Raw genomic sequence first — 20,000 nt, 5'->3', positions numbered from 1 at the left:
TTTGTTCAAATTAATGAATGCACACTGTGCATCCATTATTGCATAATATTATTTTTAAAATATTTTTGTTTAACCCTATATTTCATAAATGTAGACTTCATTATACATATATTGTAGGCATCAATTGTGGTTACAGTAATTATTATAAGCAGGTATTACTGTGACATGTAATGAAAACAGAAACAAATTCAATTTTTGCAAATACTAACCTCTTTGTATGTAAACTATTGTTTACTCAAAAAAAAAAAAAACCAAAGAGCATACCAGATTAAAAAGCCAAATGTAGTCATAAATTGTAATAATTTTTACTGACAATTTTGTCAGTAGGAACATGATATCAAGAATGAACACAATGGTTTATAAGTTGTACTGATCCTATGTAAATTGTATATGTATGTATGTGTGTAATCTACGTGTGGGAGAAAGATTTTTATTGGCAAGCTTTCTGTGGCCATGAGAAATATTAAATCTGGGTATGTAAAACTTAAAATCATATTTCCAATAGAGTTTGAAATATGAGGAAAAAAGTGTCACTTTCATATTTTAAATTATCCAGTCACTTGATCCAGATTAATTGAACTGCCTCTGATAGATTTATCCTAGTGTAAGAGGTTTATGAGAAAATTTAAATGTACTGTGTGGTGGTGGGGGGGGGGAGATGAGAATGAGAATATTTATATAGTGGAAAAAGAGAAGTATTCTGATGATGTTAGCTAATGTGTATTTAAATTGTGTTTAAGTTTTCAAAAAGTAAATCAGAGAGTTGGTCAGAACTTATGTGAAATGGGTTTTCTCAAGAACTTTTCTAAATATTTCATTAGAATTCTTAAATAAAGAATTAGATAAAAATCTGTAAAAAGAGCATCAATGTCATATGTGATGGACATATGTCGTACCCAAAGTAAAGGAAATAATCGTTGATTATGATGATGCCATGTTGGATATTTTTTAGGGTATCAGATTTGAAAAGAAAAAGAGTCTTTGGTATCAATAGGGCACGTAGATAGCCCCATCTTTAAGCCAAATATGTATTTTTGGGGGGAATGCATAATCCCAAGGAAAAAACTCAACTGATTTGTTTATCGTACATATGATTCCTGTAGAGTGTTGGTAGACTCATTAAAAATGAGTCTATATAAAGCATAGGACTAGTATAAAAAGACAAAAATATACAAGATAGATTACAATAATGCATAAATCTTAAACTAATACTAAATTTGAATACATATTGAAATAGCACTCCCCCCCCAATGTCCCATTTGAAAATATTTGGAATTAATTATAAAATGGTCTGTGGTTGTTGTTTTAACACACAATTAAAAAAAAAGATGAGTAAAAGTAAGGCTAAATACTAATTGTCTAAGTATTAAGAGTCTTTATTGTGGATATCTAAAAAAATCATGCCTGATGGCTAAACTCGATCATCCATATAGGTGTCTACATGATGGAATAAGAAATGACTATGGAGGATCACAATTTGATGCAAATTTTGCCTCTTCCATAGTCACATGTGATTTCATTCTGTAAGTACAAAAGGGTGGAGCATTTCGCTATTAGTCTGGTTAGAAACCAATGTCCGTGCATAGCTTCTAGTTAAATCCTAAATTTCTAAAAAGTTTTCTGAAGTGACTGAACCTTAGACTTCAAATGCAAATGTACTGTATTTAAGTTGCAATAAACTAACAATAAGTTACCTGAAAGCCCTCTGGCAACCTCATGAGAAAATAGCAGCAGTAGATTATTGAAAAGGTTCCATAGAGATAAATCATAACGCATTTATTTTGATCTTTTTAACCCAGCTCTTATGTGTTGGTTAATGACCAAAATAAAGTTAAATAAGCAATCTAGCTGTTATGTTTTTTAAATAGTTAAGTTGACAACATGATGAGAGAGAGACAGAGAGACAGAGACAGAAAGAGAGAGAGAGAGAGAGAGAGAAAGAGAGAGAGAGAGAGAGAGAGAGAATTTCACTATAATTTCTGCAGCAGACAATATAGATCGGAAGTGTAATATTGCAAGTGTGATACTACAAGTTCTGGACTGTTACGCAATAATTTTGATACTTTCTTCAGTATTAGCTCTGATTACTATTTAAGTAGCAATGTATGTGTGTTTGTATATGTAGTGTGTGTATGTTTGTATAGGACTGTTTTGTTTTTAAAAGCAGCAAATAATAAGTTCCAAACTAAATGAGTAGTTCTAATGACTTTATTACATGTACTAATGAGAATCCAGTCTTAGCAGATAAATTTTATTTTTTTACTAGCTTTTTGATGGCAATTTTCACAATTTGCCACTGTTTTAAAATCCACACTCTTACATTGGTCAATGTATTCTTTGTCCCAAGAAGTCATAGGACATGTGAACGAATGACATTTCAGAGAATCAAAGTTACTAAAGCCGTTCTGGCTGCAATTAATTTACTGGAAGCCTACAAATAAAAAAAGCTACAAGTTACTACACGTCTCAGGTACTACATGGCTAGAGAAAGTAAGAGGAAGGGTAAGGTCACAGCCTGTCTGACCTGGAAACTTCAGTCTGATTTGTATTGCCCCGAAATTGATGGGGACAATGAGATAATCATTGGAAATTACACTCACCACTGAAAACTGAGCCAAACTTCACTGTATTTCACAATATGAAAATTATGTCGTCCCATAAGAGGGAGGGCTAGAATCTCCAGGGCATCTGGTTCTCATCAGTATCCCACCATGCTTGCAGTCTGGCTTGGCATTCTAACATTTAACCTTCTCAGCATGAGGTGGAACAAAGGGTAATAAAGCTGGAGAAGAACGAAACAAGGGTATAGTGTGCAAAAGAAGCTTCCAAAGTACAGAAGTGGAGGCATTTAAAGGATACGTGTATGTTGATATAAAACTACCCAATTTAAAACACCCCACAATCCCAGACTCCATGAGCCACATGTAGAGAGCGGTTGCTGTGCTAATTCTCAGAAGGATGGGAAGGTCCCTTATACCATCTATCTATGCCTTTTAGCATGCTGCTTTCAACTATTGTAAAGATACAATTACCTTGGGAGATTGTGGCAGTTCAGTTGATTAGCACGGTGAATTAAAAGAATGAGTCACAAATGACATGTCCAGCTCTTCTCTGCTAGGCCTTGCTATTCCCAATGTACCTCACCCTTGTTGTAAGAAGGTCAGAAATTAGAGAGACGTAACAGTTTTCAAGCAGCTAGCACTTAGGAGCAGAATTAACAATCATTCTGTATGTAATTGCCAGTTAGTAAATTGCCTTCCAGACTGTAAAATATAAACTGGTGGGCACCTAAAATTAAATTAATGAGATATTTGCTGCATTTAAAAGAGAACGGTGCAAATTAATAATTGAGTGTAATACTTGTTTTAATATTTGTCAAGTCATGTATCACTTGCTTGTTTAATGACAATTAAAATAGTTCTTACCTGAAAGAATAAAATCCTGGTGTATTTAAATTAAGGAGTTTTCTGAAGGTTGATTCATCATTTTATTTGCTAGTAGTCATTGGCGGTTCTTACACGAAATATATCAGGTTACTTTTTAATGACATTACAAGCCATGCAATGTTGTTTGATTATACCAAAATTGTGATTTGTATGCTCCTAAATGAAATTATGTTACAGTTAGTATTTTTAAGCACGCCGCTGAAAGTGTGGGAAATAATTATATAGGTAGCTTTACGAAACTGAATTACTTGGATGAATACATGTTACTATTTTCTTGGTAAAGTGAATTACTGTTTTCAAATTTGGTGAATTTTGCATAACTTATAGACAAAAGAAAAACTTAGCAATGTATTGACTTTGGTTACAACTACAGGTCAATGTTAGCGGATATTACTGTTTAAGTTTGGCTTGGTTTAGGTGGTTGTTTTCATCTTAGCTGCTTCCTCTCTCTTCCTTCGTATGGTTAACTTTTGCTCAAATAAAGAAGTTAATACTAATGCAGGATGTAATTTTTAGCACACATACTCTAAATACAACAAACTATGGGTACATAGCAAATCCAAGAGACCAAATGTTGAGTCTGAACTATTTGGCAGACAAGTCATGCTATGGATTCCATTTGCTTGGGAATTACATTTGGCAGGTCCCAAAAAGTGGGCCTTCTTTGTTGTGGCACCTGCTTTAGGGAATCTTCTCCTCTTGGAAGTGAAGTTAGCTACAGCCCTATCACATTCCTCAAGTCCCTCAAAATCTGATTATGCCACGAGGCCTGAGGGTTACTAGGACACCAAGGAGATGTTGTGATGGCTCCCTTAATGTGACTAATATCACTCTCTCTTGTTTTTTATTACCTTTTTAATAGTTATTTTTAAGTTCAGTTTTCACATATTGTTTTTTTCAATTAAATGTTGTCTGCTATCCAGAGCCACCTTCATGTGAGATTGGGCAGCTATACCATATGATAAATGAATACATTTTTTAAAAAAAATATTTATTTATTTTCCTAGGTCTGTAATACTTTTCACCTAAGAACACAACAATCATTTCTGGACACACTCTATTTCTTTCTTGTGAAATCTTAGAAAATAATCATTCGGTTAATAGAATATTTATGGGCTAAAAATTACTCTTCCAAAAATAATATGGAAAATAATTTATTTTTGTAGCTAGGTGATTGCTGTTTCTTTGAAGGTTCCATATTTTGCCTATCTGTATCTGATTCTACTTTGGCTAGTTTATATCATTTTAACCCACTTCACCTTATGAAAAGACCTCAAGCTTTAAGTGTTTTAAGGACCTTTTGTGTAAATTCCAGTGTGATTTTTTTCTCCAGTGGGGCTGTTACACTGTGTTCAGAGTCAATAGCTCCTTTCCATCACAGCCAACACAAACTAGCTGTCTCATAGGTCAGTGCTCTTTAAACAAATTACTTGTATCCACAGAGCAAATGATTGTTAATTGCCTCCCACAAATCATACTATTTTTACTATGCTAAACTAAATGCTAATGCCTTAGTTAAATTCAAACCATCTGATCATTTCTTGTACATATTCAATTATGGTTCGTTACCACAGAAGAGCTCTGCTATTGTGAAAAATAATTAATAAAACACAAATAGTGATTTGCTCACATTTGTGAGCTAGCCTTTTTAAAGAACAATTGCTGCCATATTTTCGCACTCTTAAAGATTATATATATTTCATTTTTTCATTATCACTAAAACAGCATTCTCTTTTTACGGGATTAGACATTCGTTTATCAGATGTTGGGCTAATACCGATTGTCAGTAAGAAAGTAGGACAGATAATATTGTCTTCCTATAGGATTACATCTGTGTTCTAATTTGATTTTTAAAATGATTTCAACCAATGGTTTCCCATTTTATAATTTAACAGACATGTATAACCTGAAACATTTTATGGAAGCAGAAACAGAAAAAAAGCATTCTCTTTAGCAATATCTTTTTATGCGGCTTTAGATTCTTAGCACAATAAGCATTTAATTAGGCCAATAACAAACATTAAAAAGAAGTGTTTTAGTAACCTGTCATGGTGATTAGATGTTTGGATCACCTAAAATTGTTCAGTTTAAACAGCTGTGGTTCCAATAAGTATTACATGGTCATTGTTGTCCCTCTTCTTTTCTGTCTCAGAGGAGACCAGAAGAATGAGACATACCATTTGTGCTATTGCACAAGTAGACTATTTGTTCTAATCAGTGACACCCATTTACTCGAAGTGCTTAAAATGAACTATACCTCATACAGAAATCGCACATTTAGAGTGTTCCATTCATCATCTGAAAATTGAGGGCCAGTAAACTTTTCTGTTCCTCCGGCGGGATCATAGACATGCATCAAAATGTTAAAAAATGATTGGTGAGAGAGAACTGTCATCCATTTATCAAAGAAAAGGAACATTATTTGCTAATTTCCCAACCAAGGCAGTGACAGGGTGCTTCGTCTTTAGACCCATGGTGACCAGCATGGCCTTTTTGTTATTAGTACAAGTCAAGCGCTTTTTGGCTGTTGCTAACAAGACACATTTGTCTATCATCAGAAAGTGCTTTATTTTATTTTATTTTTTCAAGTAGCTATGACCAAAGTCTGATCGCTGCATCAGACTGGCTCGATTTCTCCAGATTGTGGCAGCATCAGTTAAAGGGGAAACTGATAAATTTTCTGAACCATGGTGTAAATATTGTCTCTCTGGCCCCATAAATGAGGAAATTAACACTAACAAAGCCTTCATTTCTGCCTCTTCCTCCTAAAAAAAAGTTGTTTCTACTTAATATCTACTAAAATTTAGTTGCATGCAAAGTAACTTATTTTGCTTATACATTTATTCTTAGATTATATCTTTATGTTTAATTTATATGATATATGAAAGAAAATGTCTTTTCAATATGTATTCTTAAATGTATACACACAAACACACACATATATTTATATTTATGTATGTGTGCATATATGTCTCTGTGTGTATGTATCTCATTCAAAGTATATATACTGAAAATGTATTTTTGGGGTCTGCATTTTTTACTTCTTTGGAATGGGTAGTGTTGATGTAATAATCCTTTCAACAGTGCCACTGAATTCTTCCAATGCTCTAAGATAACATTATGCCACAAAGATATTGTTTAGCATCATTATGAAAGAATTTCAGTGGCAATAACTGTGTTTTAAATTGGACCAGTCCAAATCTCATCTCAGATCTCAAAGTAGAAAAAATTGATTTGTGGTTCTACCCATATGTTATTTAAGGAATGTTCCTCGCCGTATCATGTTGACCATATATTCATGAAATAAAGTTGATAAAGTTGCCTACAGAGATTTTGATTTTCAGTGCAAATCATATAAGGAAGAGGGAGTGTAGTGCATAATGAGGGGGATCAGGGAATAAAAAGAGAATGTAATCCTAAAGCTATGATTTGTTCATGGTAAGGAACAATCCACAGGAACCATCAAATAGAACCAGTTTGGTGAAGACATCAGGCTAAAAACCAGGAGATTGTGAGTTCTAGTCCCATTTTAGGCAAGAAAGTCACCTGGGTGATTTTGGACCAGTCACTCTCTTTCAGCCCAATCCACCGCATAGATTGTTGCGAAAGATAAAATAGGAAAAGGAAGGAATATTAGGTACAATTGCCACCTTGAGTCATTTATAAAAATAATAATGGTGGCAGTTTCAAAAAAATCTGTGAAATATGTTTTTCATTTCAAAATAATATTTTTATCAAGAGACCATTCATCCTGCCATTAAAAACATGTATAATAAGATGCACAATGTGTATGAATTCAATCCAGTTTAAGAGCAGTGTGTAAACGCTTCTTATACTTTGCAACTCACATGCAATCCATAAGTGATCCGGAGTTGTATGGAAGCAAAAAGTGGACTGATAGAAAATGAAAGAGATTTCTCTTCTGACAGCTGCTTGATTTTTGAAGCCCATCCTTCAAGCCCATCTACTTCTCTCTAACAGCCTGAAGATAGACACCTCTTTTCTTAATTTGATAGGAGTTTATTGCATTTCCAGGCTGTTGTGAAAGACAGACTTTCCCTTCTGCAGAGGCCAATGACAGATCATTATTGGCTGAAAACTTCTGTGGGATGTTTACAAGGCTCATGTAAAGAACAATGGAACCTCTAAAAGTACTGTTTCTCAACCTTGGCAACTTTAAGATGTGTGGATTCCAGCTCACAGAATTCTGGGGAGTTCTGGGAATCAAACTCCATGTAACTTAAAGTTGCCAAGGTTGAGAAATCCTGCTCTAGAATATACTAGTTACAAAAGCGCTGTCTAGAAACACAGTTATATAAAAACTATATGTCACTAGGGCAGTTCCAAACATTTAGTTATACATGCCCCAAGGGTGCTTTTTCAAAAGTCAACTGGACTTTCTTTGTTTTTTCCTTTGAGAAGACGTTTCTCTTCTCATTCAAGAAGCTTCTTCGGTTTTGACTGAACAATGGGAATGGAAGGGTTTATATTCCTTGCAGTCATCTGGTTGTTAGCATTCTGAAATGACTGGATGACTGCAAGGAATATAAATCCTTGTATTCACCACAATTCAGACAAAACTGAAGAAGCTTCTTGGATGAGAAGCAAAAAGTCTTCAAGGAAAAAACAAAGAAAGTTCACAGTTGCTTTTTGAAAAAACACTTTTGGGACAACCAGGACTTGGATGACTGAGAATCTCCATAGACATTTAGTCATAGGATCATATTCCAGTCAAAGAGTTTAATAACATATATATTTAAAGAAGGCATGAGGATGAATAACCAATTTCACCTGCTAGATCATATACTAGAATGTGGATAATAATTTTGTAAAAGAAAGAAAAATAGCATTTCAGTTGTATTTATTCAATATGTACTACCGTAGGCCATTAGATCCATTAAAATTTTTAAAAATATAATTAAAAAAAGAAAAGTTTTAACAGCATTTCAAATAGTAATGAACAGATTTATTTTTAGAATGAGTCCCAGAAACCTTTTACTGCATTTCAAGATTCTATCTTTATTCTTTATTTTTTGTCATATGGTTGATGGCATAAATTAATATACAAAAGAAAAGAAAATTGGGAGGCAAAGTTGTTTTACAACAGGGGTCCCCAACTCCAATCCGTGGACCGGCACTGGTCCATGATATGCCAGCAACTGGTTGGTGCAAACAAGCAAAGCCCCATCTGCAGGATGCAGGCAGCATGTGAAATCATGCGCCCTCCGGTCCACAGAAAAACTTCTCTTCATGGAATCGGTCCCTGGTGCCCAAAAGGTTGGGGGCCACTGTTTTACAATCACTATACATGTACACATACAGACTTGCACATATATATTTATATATCCAGCACATACGTATTCCATATAATTTTGTGGGAGTCAATAAAAGTTAAACTGATAATATATCAATAAAACCTTTCCAATGCATAGTTTCTAGAGCTATTAAATTAATGTCTTTCTCACATGACACTCCAAATAAAAGAAAATGGAAAAGAAAACAATATATTTAATTCCAAAGACAATCTCAGTGAATTTAAAAAACAACCAAAAGATAATTGGCAGTGCATATTTCAAATAATAACTATCATTGAAACACACAAACCAATGTAAAATGATGTAAATTTTACATAAATGTATTAAATATCAAGATAATGCAAAAGGAATGTATTGTAATTTTTAAAAAATGGGAACAAAGTAAAAACATAAAAGGTATCTATAAATAGATACCCCAATAGATACCCCAAAAAGAATCTATAAATAGAACCCCAAAGTATTAAACACAATGTGAGGGAGGAAAAGTAATAATATTTCTATTACTTTACATACATCACATACTATGGCAGTAATACAAACAAGACTTCTAATTTTAAAAAGTAATGTAAAAACATAGTTGTATAATTTTGATAAACACAGAACGTTTGCCAGGATATAACAAAGACAACAACAGCACATCTAACTTACATTATTGTGAGTATACTTGTATAGTTTACCCTTGATATAGAATATAATTTTTAGTTACATTCAAACTATTAGTAACAGTATACAGATTTTTAGATACACGGTGGAGAAAAATAAGATGCAGCATGCATATTTATTTTCAATTATTTAAGTTAGTAGTAAGTACCTTAATTTTGTAGATAATAAATTGCTTAAAAACTTAAACACCAGTGGAGATAACTTCATCTCATATCAGAGTTGTACAAGGTTTTTTGAAGTTTTGGACTCAGGCCAACTATTTTCAAAAGTTACTACCAAATTATACTTTTTAATGAGGCATAAAGCAAAAATTATCCAATATAAGACTGAAGGGTAATAATATAAAATGTATCTGGCTGAATTAAAATTAAACTTTTATCTTGATCTTATCCTCTGTTTTCGAGAAAGCGGTCACTTACATGCTGGTTAAAGACCAAACACAGCCTCTGGCCCAGTTAAAGTTGTAAATCTTTGATCTATATGAAATCAATGAGAAATAAGATTAAAAAAATCTAGGAAAGAGAAGTAACATGACATCTGGATTTCTCTATATCATCTGAGGCCACGAAGGCATATGTAAAGTAGATTGTAATGACTAATAAACTGATCTGAATTTAGACAAAATGGTGGGTCAGATCCAAGATTGAGCTAAATAACATCTTCTGGAAATGAATAAATCTAGAAGGAGAAATGTACTTCTTTAATCCAATACAGCAGGGGTGACAAACTCAATTTCATTGAGTGTTGCATCAGTGTTGTGTTTGACCTCAGGGGGCCAGGGTGGGCGTGGCTGGGGTGGGCGTGGCCAGCTCAACGCCATTCCTGTTGGGGGCACCTGTGGCAGCCCAAGTGCTCTATCAGCAAAAGGCTCCCGAACTCTGGCCAGCAAAAAACAAACTTCATTTTCACTGGAAGAGGGTTGCAGAAGGCCGTGAAAGCTGAAAATGGAGCTGGCAGAAGCACTTCAGGCCGGTCATTTGCTGTTTCCAGGGCGATCTCGTGGGCCAGATCTAAGTACCCCATGGGCCAGATCTGGCTCCTGGGCCTTGAGTTTGACACCCCTGCAATACAGCTACTCTGTGTATGAGTATATTTTATTCATACTCCAATAATCTTGCTAGAGATTTTATAATAAGGTGTAAGTTAGCCTGGCTTTGGATAAGGTATCTGGAAATTTAACCTCAAGAATTCTAACAGGTATAAGTGATAGAGATTAACATTGTTTCAAGATTCGTTTCTTCATTCATTCATTCATTTCTGGGTTGCTACAACATTATTAATGATTTACAATGTACTAAATGACTTGGGCCCAGTTATCCAAAGAAACAACTTCTCCTGTATCAAACAACTCAATGGGAGACCTATTTTGTACTATCAACAGTGAAATGTATTGAATAATGATATAAACCTTCTCTGTGGTGGCCTCCTGATTTTGGGTTATTCTTCCCCAAGAAATGTTTGAATTATCAGCTTTATTGGCGATTATTGTCTGATTGATTCGTTTATGTATCTGGCATTTATGAGCAATAGCAATAGTACTTAGACTTAAATACCATAATAATATAGTTGGACTTTTTATTAATGGTTCATTTTCTCTTTGTTTCTACTTGTTTTATTGATGTTTGTTATATTTTATTGAAGATATGATACTTGATTAGTAGGATATATTATTATTGTTCACTCTGGTTTGATTTTTTTTACCAAAGGAAAAATATTTGATATTAGAAACCTGTTTAAAGCATTGGAATAATAGTGTGCTTGTATGTATCTATGAACATTATATGTTGTTTACATTTTATATTTCACTTTGTATAAAGACAATCTGGGTTAAATTTCCTCATATAATGCTAATTGGAGAGGCACATATAATTGTAGGATGTAATTAAAAAGTAATTCTCCAGCTTCTGAATCTTGTAGTAAAAATGGAGAACAGTTCCCCTCATCACATGTTGACTCTCATGATCTTTGCTTCGATACATGAATTACCTTTGGTAGACATTTGATTATTGAAATCTGTAGCATTTTCAAGATCACTGTACTTCTCTATCAGAAGAGAGGATGAGATTCAAAATAATTTAAAGGAATGCTATCGCAGAAACTACAAATTAAGATGCATCAAAGGGAAAAATCCTGTTTTTCATAATATATCTATAAAAGAGTATGCTGCAATTCAGTCTTTAATGGATAGCAGAAATCTCTATATTTAGCTATAGTACCCATGGGAAGAGTATCACCAAATAAGGCCACAAATATGAAGACAGACAAGCACAACTAAGGTTTGCATTATTAAAATATATCTCAATTATGGAAGCACCTAGGAGTATTTAATGCATAAAATAGAATATACTATTTACTTCAATATACTATTCATATTTCAGTATCATAGGAGTTAAAGACTTTGTTATATTAATAAAATAACAAATGTACATAGTGAAATGTACACTCAAAATGCCATATTTTTCTATATATTAACTTGCTGTATTTTTATGTCACAAGATGAACATTTACAGTTTTAGATAATATTTCCATGTTTTAAACATCCTCTAACATTAAAATTGTTTTAACATCATTAGCAATGCCATACCTTTATGTAGTAGCCTTGATCTTCAGCGTTTTTTTTTTTTTTGTTTTGAATTATTGTTTGGATTATTTATTTGATATAATCCAAACAATTTCTTTGTTAGATTAAATAATTGTTACATTTTAAAAATACACAAACAAAATATACAAACAACACTCAGAAAGTGGAAGTGCTGTGTCATTTGTTCAGTGAACAAATTTATTCCTAAGTGGGTAAGGAATTTAGGAATTCATACTGGCCATATTTGAATATTTCCCATTGCAACTTCTGCAGATTTTTTAGAATATAGAAATAATACAGCTCATCTATTTAAGAATGTTAACCTACTGTCCTTCCCTAACTAAAAGATAGACATACTTATGTGATAATTACATAATCTAATTGTGCAAAACTGTATATGTTTTGTATGTAGGTTGAATTATTCTATATGATTGATTTATAGGCATAGGTTTATCTATGGTTGAACTTCTAAACATGTTTGTTAGAATATGTGATAGAAACTAGTGTATAAATATCCCTTTAATTGCACTGAGAATTCCAGGTGGTCCTCAATTTACAACAGTTCACTTAGTGGCCATTCATATTTACAACGGCACTGAAAAAAGTGACTTATGACTGTTTTTCACACTTAGAACCATTAGTCACATAGTCACACAATCAAAAATCGGATGTTTAGCAACTGACTCATATTTACGACAGTTGCAGTGTCCCAGGGTCATGTGATCACTTTTTGTGCCCTTCTGTCAAAGAAAGTCAATGAGAAAGACAAATTCACTTAACAACCATGCTACTAACTTAACAACTGCAGTGATTCACTTAACAACTGTGACACCAAAGGTCGTAAATGGGGCAAAATTCACTTAACAAATGTTTCATTTAGCAATAAAAATCTTGGGCTCAATTCTGGTTGAAGACTCCCTGTATGTGACAACTAAAACCAGATAAGCATTCCATGTCTGCTGAATCAAGTTTAAAGATATTCTTCTGTAGATTCACCAATGATTGGTGCATAAATTAGTGGTTTATTTTGCTGTTTGAGCATACTGTGGTGTTCTCAGCTGTTGCTGTAGATAGTCTTATTGATCTAGTTTGGGAGTAAGGAATCTGTGGCTTTCCAGATGTCTGCTAAACTGTGCTTCTCAGCATGGCCAATGGTGAAGGTGTAATTAAGCAACATCTGGAGGATGACATTTTTTCACCCCTGATTTAGATCAATAGATTATCTTATTCAAAGAGCCCATGGCATAGTCCAATTTAGCAGGATAATAAGGGCCAGTTGGAGGATGTCATCCAAGCCATGCTCATGTATTTGAAATGGTCACTTGATCAATATTGCTCATTCAAGACGACAAAACTAATCAGTTAAAATATTATTTAGATGTGTTTTCTCATCAAATCCTATTTATTGAAAGATAGACTCATTGGACAAAAATGAATGGAGACAAAAAATACTATTAACATAAGGCACAACTAAAAGAATGTTAAGTTGAGCAGAGGGCTCAAATAAGTTTATGCTCCAAAGCAGAGATTTTTTTTAAAAAAAAACCACAATATTTTATAATAATCTATGCTCAAAAGCTATAATTGCTGGACAGGTAGTCCTCGACCTACGACTATAATTGAACCCAAAATTCCTGTTGCTAAGCAAGGCAGTTATTAAGTGAGTTGTGCTTCATTTTACAATATTTTTTTACCACAGTTGTTAAGCAAATCACTGCACTTGTTAAATATATTGTATGGTCATTAAGTGAATCTGGTTTCACTTAATGGTCGGAAGTCAGGCTGGGAAGATTAAAATGGTGATCATATGATCCTGGGACAGTGCAACCATCATAAATACATGCCAGTTGCCAAGCACTTGAATTTTGATCATGTGACATAGGGATGCAGCAACATTCATAAGTGTGAGAAACGGTCTTGGTGCCATTGTAACTTCGAATGGTCACTAGATGAATAGTTGTAAGTTGAGGACTACCTGTAATACAATTGATATGATGGAAGGAACAGAACATTCTAATAATGAATGATTTCAAAAACTTTCCTCATCTGTCTATTGGACTTTGGTTCACTAGTTAAGTGCCCCAAAAATATTGCCAACATGAGTATTCTCATAACTCATGGGACAATGCAGGAATTTTTCATCAGATTCTAGCATTCTCATACTTAAATGTTTTTATAATTGCACAGTAAGCCTCAAGGATTCAAAGCAAGTAGCAAATTCAGCAATGCCGTCTATGTAACTTTTGAGGGGGCTAAGGGGTTTGAAACCAGGTCAGATTTATTTAAAATTGATGTAATCCTAAACACACAATCATAGCTAGTTAATTTCAGCATTATAATGATTTGGAGCAGATTGTTAATTTGTACATTTTAACAAACAAAATTATTCTCTAGTGTCAATAATTTATTTAACTATAAAAGCCAAGCAAGGAGTTTTTGGGGGGAAGACCTTATATCTTTTTTTCAAAAGAAGCTTAGGCGTTATTAGCAAACTTCATGGAAATCAAAGAAATACTTATATGTGAATCTTTGGTTTCTGGATTGTTTCAGAAAATGAAGGCTTTCGTTTTTTTTCTCAAGAGATTGTGATGCAGTGTAACAATTGTAACTGCATAAATTAAAACTCTGCCACCGTGAATAGTTCTCAGAAAACCATATGAAGTCAGTTCTAATACCAAAGTATAATGTCACCAAAGTATAATTCAGTAGGATTGCTGAATTCTGTATAAGCTAAAGCTCAAGAGGCATCAAGAGCAGTCTCAGAGTAATGAAAATATAAATCTGAATTCCTCAAGTGCTTTTGTAGCCTTTTCAGCAGATGGAGTTGGTGAAAAGTTTCTCTGACTACAATCATAACTTGGGAGCCCACCTACTTTGGAAAAGCCCAAGGCTAAGAGCTCAAGAAAATAGAATGGAATAAAGAAAAGTGATCCTGGATATAGAGATGGTGCAATTAGTATTAAAGTAGCTTTATTAATTAACATTAAAATAGCTTTATCAAATGAAATTGATCCTGACTAAGCTTTTTATCTGCAGTCTCTTACTCTATAGTGAAATAATACTATGCATGTGTCAGTGGTGACTTTCCATTAAGTTGATGTCAGGCCATCCAAAGTTTTACACCAAGCCAATTCAATATAATATTAAAATCAGAGTTTGACTGCAGAAGTTTAGGACCACTTCATACTTTTTATAGTTTATAAAAGTGGAAAATCTGCATTCGCAAAAAAAACCTGCGTTACATAAGTTAACATGCAAGAAATCCAGTTTGCAGTAGATTTGGATCTGAGTAGGAAGGGGATCTTTTTCTAGCTAGATGATGTATTTTTCCCTAAAAGTTGCAGAAGACTGACTATTCTGTGTTTTCAGAGATGTAACTGAGTTTTGAGACTGAACATTTTGGGACTCCTCACCCCCTTCTTATTTGGGGATGTAACATTGTAAAATCATTGAGGCTCATTTCTTTTGCTCCACTTGAAGCACAAAAATTGCAAATAATTGTGCCAACAATCATTAGTAGCTGAATTTCCATAGCCTTATCTGGAGGTATGAGATCCTTGGACTGAAAAATGTCATCCCTAATATCATGATAGCAGCCTTCAGTCATATGCAAGAGCCGTGGTGGAACAGTGGTTATAATGCAGTATTGCAGGCTGACTCTGCCAACTGCCAGGAGTTCGATCCTGACCTGCTCAAGGTTGACTCATCCTTCCATCCTTCCAAGGTCAGTAAAATGAGGGTTTTACTGACAGATTTTTGTGGGCAATATGCTGACTCTGTAAACTGCTTAGAGAGGGCTGTAAAGCACTATGAAGTGGTATATAAGTCTAAGTGCTATTGCTTTTGCTATTTTGTTACCACTGATTATATAAAGTTGTGGAAATGTACTGAATAAACTCACTGCCATTATATATTTTGCTACACACCTAAAATTTTAAACATGGATTCAGTAAAACATATTTGCAAATGTGGATTATCCAGGCATACCAATTAGATAATTGATTAATGCCTCCAAATGATATATAATATTGTCCTTAGAAAACCTAGCTCATTTAGAGTTTTCCATTCCTTTACTGCTCTTTTACTTTCTAACTCTAGGATCACAAAACAATAAAAAATCTCCAACACAGCAAAACGAAAGAAGGCCAGCACTTTTTTCAAAATAATTTTAAGAATATCATTACATGCAATGTCATTGCTCCTTCAAAGGATAATGTTTAAATGTTTTGACATATAGCTTTATAAATTGCTACCTACCTGACAGGTTCTGTTCCTAAAAAAAAAATAATCTTTTAAGGAAATAATCAAGGACATAAGATTTTCTCTTCCTGTGGAAATCCTATGTATTAACTTTCAGTTTCACATTATTTGCACATTTTCTAGATGTGAGATGTTGAGAAAGATATTTTTCAAGGAAATGATCCACTTTATATTCTGAAGTGATATAGTCTTCTAATTCCATTGTAAAATTTAAGAAACATGTTAATACAAATGATATGTTAATAAAATATCATGTAATTCCAGAAAACAGAAATGATGATTTGGGTAACTTCTGAAACAGCCCTTTCTTAAAGAATCCAACAAGTATTCTTGTTTTGCTCACTGAATGTCTTAACTGATCTCAGAAAAACAATATAACATCTAGAAGGTGAATTGAATGTGCTAAATCCCTGGTCAGTCTCTAGACTGCTAATTGAAAGAAATCTGGAACAGATGAATAATATTCATGGAAATGAAATCTAGAAGGTCTAGTCTGAACTACTTTGCATAAGACAGAACAACAAAGAGATTGGAGTTGTCCTTGTCATATCTGATCCAATAGTCTAGAATGTCTTTAGTCTAAACACTCCTCTATGGAATATGAAAAAGTGATAGAAACCCGTGTCTCTTTCAAATGAGCATTAGAATCCAGACACGAAATATTCCCCTGGGACTATTTATAGCTATTGATATTTTAAATTATTCTTCCAATTTTATAGCTATCAATGTTTTGGATTATTGCTCCAACTTTATCAGGCATAGTTGGAACTTCTGCCTCTGTTGACTGTCTTACCAGCAAATCCAATTCACTTTTAGGTTAATTCTCCCTGTGTTACAGTGGTGGTTTCCTCCCGGTTCCTCCAAGCCGGTAGCAGTGACGATATGATGTCACCGAACCAGTTCTGCCCCGCACCCCCCCACACACCCCCCCACCCCCCGCGTTATTCTTACCTTTTATTTGGCCCCACCCCCAATCTATTGCTGCCTCCTGAGTCCCAGCTAGAGGGAAAAAACCTGTTTAAACTCTTGTCACGGGGCTTCAAAGGGCCGCTGATCAGTGTTAAAAGAAAACAAATGAGTAGACCGGTGCCTGCAAAAATAAATGGGTAGACCAGTGCCTGAAAAAGTACATGAGTAGATCAGTGCCTGAAAAAATACATGAGTAGATCAGTGCCTGCAAAAATAAATGGGAAGACCAGTGCCTGCAAAAATACACGAGTAGACCAGTGCCTGCAAAAATACATGAATAGATCAGTGCCTGCAAAAATAAATGGGTAGACCAGAGCCTGCAAAAATAAATGGGTAGATTGGTACAGCTCTGCAAGCAGTTAAAAGCCTGGTAGACCAGTACCTCTGCTAAATCTTAAATAATTGTCACATGACCATCAAGCCACACCCACAAAATAAGCCATGCCCACAGAACTGGTAGTAAAAAAATTTAGAACCCACTCCTGCTGTGTTAGGCTTATTCACATGGATACCGAGTGGACATAAGCAGAGCAGCGTGATATTTACCATATAGCTCAGGTTAATGTTTACTGGGGTTCAATTAATCTGAGAAACAAAGGAAAGGATTTCTTTCCTAGGCAACTTTTAGAACTGAGTCTTCTGAAACCTGGCATATTTTTATGCTGGGGTCTTTCTATAACACATTTAAGAGCATAACCCTGGAAAATAATGACCAGAGGCCTCTGCTATATTGCTTTCCAAGTTATCACCCTGGTAAAAAAATATCCACCATCAAGTTTGTCTAATCTAAGAAATGTTATTATAGATTAATTGGATCTGAAAAGCTATGTGTGTGAGACTAAACTACTGTATCTTTACAAGAGTCCATTATTCCCAGGTTTACTGCCAGATGTTGTGTCTTGGCAGCAACACGACTTTTTTTCACTTTCGACTTTGCTTTCTTAGAGAGATCCGAGACCACACAGATAATATTCCAAGTTGATGGGGCTGCAGATGTCTGTATCTCCTCCTCCATTACCTCATCAGCATATCATTGCAGTCTGGGTCTCTGGCAACAAATCCTCGGTTCTCAACTAGGGATTTATCAGCTAGGTTAAGTCCACTCCATTTTGTACTCAATTTTATTTAACTAAAAGTTAATCAGATTAAAAATTCATCAGATCAGACCCAGGGGTAGGAGATGGATTGATTTACAGTCAAAGTTTTAAGAAGGACGGCTTTTTTCATTTTCAAAACAAAGTTTGGCATGCGTATAAAATGCTAGCCTCTATATTTTCTTTCTGGCATTGTCCAGAATTAACATGTAACTAATTCAAACCCTTTCCCCATCACAGACCTTTTTTGTGTAGATCATCAATAGCAGCCTGAATTTGTGCGTCTAGCAGCTGTTTTACCAGGAATATTGATAGAAGCAGAACAGCCAAATTTGTTGCAACAGACTTCCAAGCATATCTTGTTTTAATTGTTATTCCCACAATGTCAAATAAGAATTTCATGCGGAGTAGCTGGCTTTATGCATGGCATTTAATTGCACTGCATCCTATAGAAACCGAGAAACCTAGGGAGGCAAAAGCTATAATATAACATCTAAGGAACATTTCTTCATCAAGAACTGTATTGTTGAAAGAATCTTTTTAGCTGTTTTAAAGATTAGAATCTGCCATTTTGGTGAAGAAAACTCCTAAAATATGCTACATATCGTAGCATAATATGTATATATGCATAATACAGAATGAAATCTATTCATTTTTTAAAATCCCAACTGTAATGTTTAATAAACCATGAAATAACTATTAATAAACTAATAAACCATTATATTAAATATATAAACCATTTTGTGGTCTTTATCTTCCCCTCATCTTGCCTATCATTATTGTCTATTGAGTGGACATTAGTAACATTCTAGCATTTAGTGTTTCATAAGATTTTCTTGACTTTAGAGAGCTGATAAATTTCAGTTTACTGGTTAGCTCCAGGGCACATCCTCTGTCACTGTCTCCAGCATCCAGGCAGCTGTTGTGGGCATTTGCCATCTGTTTGGAAGAGAGTGAAGGCTTTACTTTCTGTGGCCTAAGTGGAAACATGCTCCACCATTACACTTGCTGCTGCTTCATTCTCTGCAATTAGTGAATGACCTATAGAGGCTGATGCAAAAATATCATCTTTCTAGTTTGGATTGAAATCCTCATAGATCTAAATCTCGAGCCCATTTTTTTTTTTTTTTTGATAACACAGAGAAGCCATTTGGGAGTTTGTTTCTGTCTTCTTAATGGCTGGAAGTCCTCTCTTCTATTGTTTGTTCTATTGTCTTTGCCAGCACCCTAGCAGAGGTGCTTAAAAGGTCTGTTTGTCCTGTTTGTACCACAGAACTAAATTGAGCTGTGGACATCTTACCTATGAAAGCTACATTGGAGGTTAATACTCTTTGTCCAAGTGGAAAAGCATTTACTTTTCAGCATTCTATCGTCAGGGCTGCACAAAGGAGAATCTTTCTCATTTTTATTTTGTCCTGCAGGATTTGACAATATCAGGATTTGTAGATATTTTTTTAAAAAAATCATAAACACCTCTCCAATTAGAAATACCTCTTTTGGGATAACTGCTATTCTCATGTCCTATACACATACACATTGCCTTAACAGGACAATAAGAATGTATAACTACAAAAAAATTGCATTTAAAGTACCATACTTTTGGCTTCTTAAGAGAGCTGTAGCATTCGTATTGTATCACTTAATCAAATCATTTCTTTAAAGTGTCACAAAG

General features: G+C 34.4%; 1 protein-coding gene across 25 annotated transcripts in view; it reads left to right on the top strand.

Moving 5' to 3' along the window:
- The window catches only part of EBF3 (EBF transcription factor 3), a 214,277-nt gene that overhangs the window by 156,249 nt on the left and 38,028 nt on the right, over nt 1-20,000 (top strand). The window lies entirely within an intron of this gene.

Source organism: Pantherophis guttatus, chromosome 6 (genome assembly GCF_059756535.1).
Source record: "Pantherophis guttatus breed Tessera chromosome 6, ASM5975653v1, whole genome shotgun sequence".
Classification (NCBI taxonomy): domain Eukaryota; kingdom Metazoa; phylum Chordata; class Lepidosauria; order Squamata; family Colubridae; genus Pantherophis; species Pantherophis guttatus.
This window is presented reverse-complemented; position numbering and strand designations above follow the sequence as displayed.